This window comes from Salminus brasiliensis, chromosome 14 (assembly GCF_030463535.1).
Source record: "Salminus brasiliensis chromosome 14, fSalBra1.hap2, whole genome shotgun sequence".
Taxonomy (NCBI): domain Eukaryota; kingdom Metazoa; phylum Chordata; class Actinopteri; order Characiformes; family Bryconidae; genus Salminus; species Salminus brasiliensis.
In genome coordinates, this window is record NC_132891.1 from 28,949,959 (window position 1) to 28,958,030 (window position 8,072).

The 8,072-nt window shown below is 40.4% G+C and overlaps 1 protein-coding gene across 1 annotated transcript in view; it reads right to left on the minus strand.

The window, feature by feature from the left end:
- The window catches only part of plekhg5b (pleckstrin homology domain containing, family G (with RhoGef domain) member 5b), a 74,014-nt gene extending 69,904 nt beyond the window's left edge, over window positions 1–4,110 (minus strand). The window contains exon 1 of the mRNA XM_072696848.1: window positions 4,086–4,110. The gene's annotated coding sequence lies outside the window, so the exon portion shown is untranslated. The remainder of the gene's footprint in view (window positions 1–4,085) is intronic.
- Window positions 4,111–8,072: the final 3,962 nt, after the last annotated feature.

The window sequence follows — 8,072 nt, forward strand, 5'->3', positions numbered from 1 at the left end:
GCTTGGTCACGTTCCTTCTCTCATATGAGGGTTTTCAATCCACTTTTTTTAAACACATTTATTTTCAATATCAATATAATATTTCAAATAACATTGGGAAAATAAATATGTGATGTCACAAATGTTTGGTGGGCGATGATGGGCCAGCAACCTCAGCCCTCATTTAACTGGCCACTGCCTGCTTCACCCAGCTTCTTTTAACTATTAGGTATAGCTTACAGAGAGCTGACAGAACACTTCTTCTAACAGCTAATAAAGATTTTAAACACTTCCATTGTATGCGTCACCATATGGCACATATCATCTAATGAAGTCTTCAGAAATTCTATTCATATTTGCAAATTTCCCAAGACTCATTTAAAACAGATACAAATCTGATCACTCAAACCTTTTCAGGAGTCTGTCTGAGAAGCATTCGAGGCTCATGTTATAGCAGTGTAAATGCATCAGTGTCTCCAAGACGCATTCGACAACCAAAACCCCTCCCCATACACCCAAAATTCCTCCCAGTACAACCAAAAGACCTGTTCTCATTGTTGCACAACAAACAAAGTCATCAGATTTCAGTCTTACTAAGCGGAAATGGATTTGACTTGCCAGTATAAACGCATGTGGCTAAAATATTATGAGGATACAGTCCAGATATTGGTCACATAAAGTGACCAGGACAATGCTTGGGAGAACTCTAACGCTGTGTTGTATTTGTGTAAAGTCTGGAAATACCACCGTGCCATCAGTCCTCACACTTCTTTTTTTACTTTCCCTTTTTTCCACTTTGACAGTTCTGTATGTATACGCTTGTCCAGAAATGCATGTGTGAAGTGTCTCCATTTAGAGTCACATCCTGAATATAGGGAGAGCCCAGAAGACAAGAAAAGGCAAGAAAGACAAAGACAAAGCTGCTAATAATTAGTAGAAAAAGAGGCTTCAGAACTTCAGTCTCATAGCAGATCAATAAATGAAAAAAAATATTGAAAGTATATATACACATGACGAAAAGTATGATTTCTGTCAGAACTCACATCGGCACAGCAGGGGGCAATACAGTGACCCGAGGATCACTAGTTCTAAATAATGCTGCCTGCAATCAGCAGCCGGAGTCTGACAGAGCCCAATTGGCCTCTCACAATTGGCTCAGCAGGGCAGTGGCGGCTCAGCAGGGCAGTGGTGGCTCAGCAGTTAGAGCACCAGGCTATTGTTGACAGGGTTGTGGGGTTTGATACCCGGGCTCAGCAAGGCCCATAACCTACTCTGCCTCCCGAGCGCTGCAGCGATGGCTGCCCACTGCTCTGGGCACGTGTGCTCACTGCACAGATGGGTTAAAGGCAGAGGCCAAATTCCAGGAGTCCAACACAAATGGGTGTTTTTGTCTTGGTTTCTCTCTCTCCCCACATCGCTTCAGTGTGCTGGCCAGCACGAGCGCCTGCCGGCTCTGTCCTCCAACTGCGTTGGTTGCCTGGTGACGTTGAATTTGTGGATAGCTACTACATTTGTTGCTTTTAGCTGTGTGACACAAGTTTGTGGACTTCTCCCCTCTTCCACACGTAACAGTTCCACACAGTGTCAGTTCCCCAAATCCCCCAAATCTGACATTATTATAATAACTAAACTTTGAGGTGAGCTTGTGGTGATTCAGGCTTGCCAGTTTGATCAATGGCAACAAAAACTGTGTACATTTCACTTCCAGACAAATTATTCCAGTGTTTACATTGAGCAGGCATGGTATTACTGAAAGGACTGGTGTGAGTGTGAGCGAGAGCTTTTCTCAATGATTAATTAAATGTTGTTAAAAATGAGAAAGTGACTATGTTTCTATGTACGTTTCACACTGGGTGGCTGAAACCTCGAGGCACTTCCAGGCACAGAAGTGAACCAGGCTTAGACATATTACTTCACGTTTCTCTTAAAGGACAGCCTACTAAGGGTGCCTGCTTAAGAGCTTTAGTGTTACAGCTTTCTTCCCTTAACTCTATTCTGTCAGGGCTCTCTGTAAAGCCTGGCCAACACTATAGGATAATCAGACCGATTTTGATGCTGGTTTGCCTCTCCCAACAACTGCAAAAGCTCTCCCAATATCAAAGAGATCTTAAGCGATGGTCTTTCCAGGTCTTACCTGTAGCGTGGGGCATTTATAATCCAATCTTTACTTCTCCGATGTTCTTTCAGTGCAGTAAGAGCTAGGCCTGTCTGTGAACTATGTTTTTGGACGATATGCTGTGCCAGACACAAATGTGTTAAACAATATTATTTTATTATTATTGTTATTTTAAGACCATTTAATGCCACTGATATAATGACATGATGATGAATGAATGATATGAATGTTATAACAGCATAATAATGCAATTATATCCTTTTAAAGAGAAATGAACTTTTAATTATTAAGAAAATCCAGACATTTGAATTGTTATATTAAAAAAAATTATTAAAAAATTTAGGGCAGTGCAGTGTGGGTTGTCAAAAATGTCATTGATTGTGGGGTCCCTGACTTGTTCAAAACCAGTTAAGATTTTTAAAATCCTGTACTGTGGGTCAGGCATAAAGTTAGGTAACATGCAAAAAGTAAGAAACATCTACTAGAATTGTCTCTTACGAGAGATGGAAGAATTGTTCAGCTGACAATTTGGCCAAATTCTGAGAGCTGGTCAGATCGTACAATCTATATTTTGTTGAGTTCATAGCTCACAGCTGCAGCAAACCATTCAACCTAGTGTTGAAACCTGCTTTGAGTGCTGAATGTCACCAGCCTGGAAGTATCTTATTTAAACATACATATTTGATTGGTCAGATTCTTCCAACCTTTTCCGCTCTGACCACTAACATCCACCTATATTGTGCCTTCTGTCCATCTCCATCACTGACGCTCCCGTTTGGTGGTTGGTGTGGCGCAACCGATCACCACTACTTGCCAGTGAGCTATTACACCATGTAGGAGACCGGGGTTCGATTCCCAGCCTGGGCAAGACTCCTAACACTGCATTGGCCCACCTCTGTAATATGAGTAACCTTGTAAGTCACTCTGGAGAAGAGTGTCAGCTAAATACCATTAATATAAATATATTTGTGGACATCAGAATGTATACAAGCAGCTGTGCCTCGTGGAGGAAGCAGAGTTAAGACTTTTAACACCATTAACCGGACACCTCACTCAAGATACTCACAGTATAGAGAGTATCAGGACACAGCAGATCTAGCAAAGACAGCCAACAAAACTTTAAGCTACACAGCGCAGTTCTGCACAGGAATTATCAGATCCAACAGCAGAGTCCAACGCCATCTTATATGTGTCTGATTCCAAAAAGCACACTTTATCTTGAGAGACTCTGCACGGAACATCACAAAAGCCCTGCACAGTTACCCATTATTAAGTAATGCCTAGCAAGGTTAATGTGGCATCCAGCCCTCGAACTGTATTGGTGATTGGCTGGTCGAGCTGAAAGACGTTCAGCACTCAGTATTGGCCCCAAAAACACTGATCGGTCCATCTCCTACCTTCCCCCATTACTTCTCCTCCTACTGGACGGGCTCAACTTTAGGTTTATGTTATTTGGCTAACTGCAAAGTCCTGATTGGGACACCACTCTTAGACTTGGGATTCGCTGGCTTAGGAAGAGGAGACTTCCCTTCCGTCCCCTGAGCTTCCCGTGCCAGAGAACACAGAGCTTATGACGACTCATTCATTTCACACCCCGCTGACCAGACAGACTAAACCACGTCACACACAGCCGCTCCACAGTGGACAGAAACACACAGCCCTGCTCGCTAAAGAGCACATAACACAAGCCTTCCTGCACACACACACACACACACACACACACACACACACACACACACACACGAGAGAGGGAGAGAAAAAGAGAAAGAAAGAGAAAGAGGATGAACGGGTGTGTGTACACACTTGTGTGTGTTCATGAGGAAGAACCAGCCATCCTCAGACAGACAGAGAGAAAAAAAAGGCAGACTGGCAGAGAAACAGGCAGACTGAGAATGTGTGTATGTGTGTGTCTGTGTGTGTTGGTCAGTAAATCAGCCAGAACAGCCTCCACGGCGCTGTGTGAAGGATGTGTGCAATGTCCAGCTCTTACCTTTGAGGCGCGGCGGCGCTCAGTGCAGTCTGGATGCTGACACACACACTCCTCCTCCTGCGCAGGCTTCTCATCTGGAACAGTACAGCAAGTGCCAGCTTTAGACATCCGTGCACACGCACACACATATTTACATACAGGCAGGGCATGACTATTCAAAATGCGGTGCCATAAAAGAAACACTTTTGGAAACAGAGAGAACCAAGTTTGTAACAGAAACATGTAAATTAAGTAATTTCCAAGAGTCTTCATATTACAGGTGTTTTTTTACTAGCATCACTCAAAGAACCATTTAAAGCACATTAATTGTAGTGCAGTAATCTACAGCTTCATGTCAAAAAATTACTACTAAAAAAGGAAAGATGAACAGATCTGTAGATATCCGAGAAGGTTGTTTGCCATCAATAATAAAGTTAGAAAAAATTAATATCCAAAATACACTTCATACTGGGGAAGTCCCAATCAAGTTTATTTGCTCCCCCTCCCCCCCGTCCAATTAGGAGTACCCTAATGCTGACTGTCGGCCGATACAGATCAAATCTGTGTTTCTATATATATATATAATACATCTCCACAACACACTGTTAATAAACAGTAGTAAACTAGTCGAAATGGCAAAAATAATAGATAGAAGTAATATAGAGGGTTTAAATAATCATTTTCTGGCACATTAAAAAACCCTTTTCAACTGTTGTTGTGTTTTTGCTGTGTCACGTTTACAACAAGGCTCTGAGCCTGAGAAGATAGAGAGTCTGTGAGTGGACAGTGACATCCGTTGCCATCATTCTGCTGCATTTTGACCTTATAATAACAGCTTTAAAATCAATTGTTGCTCCTCTGAGTTATGATGGGGAGAACAATGTCTCTACCGCTACCGCCTCAGTCCACATGATTCTCTTATTCAGTGACCGTTCTGTACCTCTCAGCTTGTCCAAAAAAACATGTATACAGCAATGTATACAAAGCCTGAATTACAAAGCCTGCCAAAGCCTGAATAACACTTACCAGAGCAAGAAATAGCCATTTTTACACTTCCCAACTGTAACCCAAGAGCAAAATACCAATTTGTACACTTCCCAGCTGTAGCCCTGGAGCAAAAATACCAATTTTTACATAATGTCGCTTTACAGCAATTCTACAAAAAAAGAGCCGGTTACAATTACTTGATATTACAGCGATATAAAGGACTGATCTTCTGTGATTAGGTTTAAAAGGAAGCTTTATTAGAAGGAGTTTATTAGAAGACAGTCTATTACAGACTAAATGAAAGCCTTGTGGCCAAGAGACAATGACTGGGGCAAACAGGCTGATTGTGAAGAAGAAAACAGAGGGCAGCAGTCTAATAATGGAGCAGACAGAGTAAGACTATAGAGGGCAAACAAACAGCAAAAATACAGCAAGCATAAAAGGAAGCAAAGTCTATAACATGAACTAGGACTTTCACTCAACTTCTAACAAAAAGACAGTTCAACATAGTTGCCTAAGTTGGGTCTCTTTCAACAGGCCAGTTACGCATATTTAAAGTCACTGTCTCATCTACGGTGTACACCAACTGTACAGCAACTGAACTCAACCCTCTCTCTGCCTTTCACTCCTTATTTTAGGGCAGAAAACCCAAAGGAAAATACCAGACCTCTTTTCCATCTGGACTGCTAAAGTTTTATTAGCCTCCATCATATAGAAATGTGGTATGGAAAGACATGGAGTGGTGTGTGTGGTCAGATTTTCCCTGGCAGCTCCTGCCAATCCCCCCCCCCACACACACACGTCTATGAAATCGGTAGGGATGCCCAGTCAAACGACAGCAGGAGGGGCCCTATGGCCTGATGAAACACAAATGAGGGGTTTAAAATAACAGTTCAGAGAAAATCACATTTACCCCCCAAGTATAGTTAATCTGGTAGGTTTAGGTTTGAACTGGAGCTCCAAGGCTAATGTTGCTATTAAGTAACAGAAGCTTATACCCTTCCATCACTGTGCCTAGTGTGTTAGGTAAGCAACTTTTTTTGTTTTACTTGTCACAGATAAAGTTGATCAGTCAAACCATGCCTAGTATTCAAAGTAATGCGAAAGATATTCAAATCTTTTCCATAAGCACACATTTCTCTCAATTTGCTCAAACTCTGAATTTCCCCACTGTGGGACTAATAAAGGGTTATCTTATATCTTATCTTATCTTAAACTTCATTCATTCAGATCTTCATTAAGGTTGCACAGACTTGTCGATGGGGTCAAGGGTGCAGGATGACCCCTACTGTAAAACAAAGAGACAAAATTCAAAAAGAATAAAACTAGTGGACAATAGCTGGAGACAACAACATGGTTTAGTTTTTTAAAGCAATCATGCTGCAGGTTGATGTGGGTGACTTTGAGAAGCCGTTCCCAATGTACTTGGCCGATTTTTTTTTTTTTTTTTTGTCTGTCCTACCAATTTTGACAGCAGAAACAGAAACAAATATTACAAATCTCTAAAAATCTAAATAAATTTTCTTTAATGTAAAAATCTCAAACCTTAAATGAAAATAAATGAAGTGCATTAGGGTATAGGACAAATCCTTTCTTTTCTCAAACCAACAAAAACAAAAACATTTAACAACTCTTAACATCTGAGAAGTATTGCCTTTGTTGTATTGTGTATGTTGGTCTAGGGCTGCATGATACTGAAAAAAAAAATACTGACATTGCAATAGTGTTTTTGTCTGTGATATATTGCAATATTAAAAAATACAGGAATTTCTCCAGATTTCACCAGAAGTCACCAGAAGACAATATTGGAAAATATGGAGTGTGATATTAATATTGCACTCCATGTACACAAAATGATTTGGGGCAGATATAATCTGCCTCTGCTAGATAAGTCATGGAAAATTAGAACCGTGGAAATTTTCCTTTTGTGTCGAGCAGTAAAAGAGTCCTGTGATGCGACTATTGCATATGCCCACATTGCCATGATGATACTGAAATAATATACTGTGCAGCCCTAATAAAATCCATGATCTTCCTCATAATGGCTTCAGTCTGCTTGTGGCTTATGACTGACTTTGCGCTCTTGCAAGCTTCTTTTAATAGGGTGTATTCACCAGGGTGAGATGTTCTTTTGAAGTGCATGAGTGCAAATCAGTGCATCTTAGTTCACTATTGACTTCTTGTGTTTGGTAGCAAGAGTAGCCTAAAGAAGCTAAATCTGGACACCAAACATGTCTTAGCTGATCGACTACATCTACAGAAAAACATGCACATTTCATTTTCCTCCCAAATATATCCCAAATACCTGTTTATGGAGTTTATGGACATTGTTCTGAATACAGTTGACTAAAATTAGACAAAAAGGTACATGGCATAGCAAAGCAAAAGAATTTAAAGCAGCAGTCTTGGAGCCTGAATTATCCCTATATGATTGTTTACTTTTAGCTTGCAGTTCACACATTACTGACAGGTGTCTTCAAAGCAGCATTATGCAATAATTGGTATTTCTTGCTCCTGGGCCCCCTACAGTCAGTAAGTGTAATTCTTGCTTTGAGTCACCCCTCATGCTTTTTATGTGCTATTCTGGACCAGCTGGGAGATAAAGAAATGACATTGAAAATAAAAGAAGCATGTGGACCGAGGTGGTAGAGTAACATTTCTCCCCGTTAAATAGTACTCTCAAGCGTTGTCTTCAGACATGTATAAAGTACTAGAGACTCAGACTTGAGTACAAGTACTCTATTTAAAAAAAAATAGAAGTAGAAGTGTTCTTTAAGCACTATTTTAAGTAGAAATACTAAAGTATTCAAAAATGTTTGTACTTTGATATTGCAAATAGTTTATTCTAAAATTTACTTTAAATTTGAATTTGAATTTAAAAAGGACTGAAAGTAAAAAAAAAAAGGTGTTATGTAGTTATTACGGAAAGCAGTCAAAAGTTTGAATATCATTATTGCTATTATTTCAAATGTTTAGACAAGGACTGTCACAATTCCTTTGGCTGTAGTACAAGGACAGGAC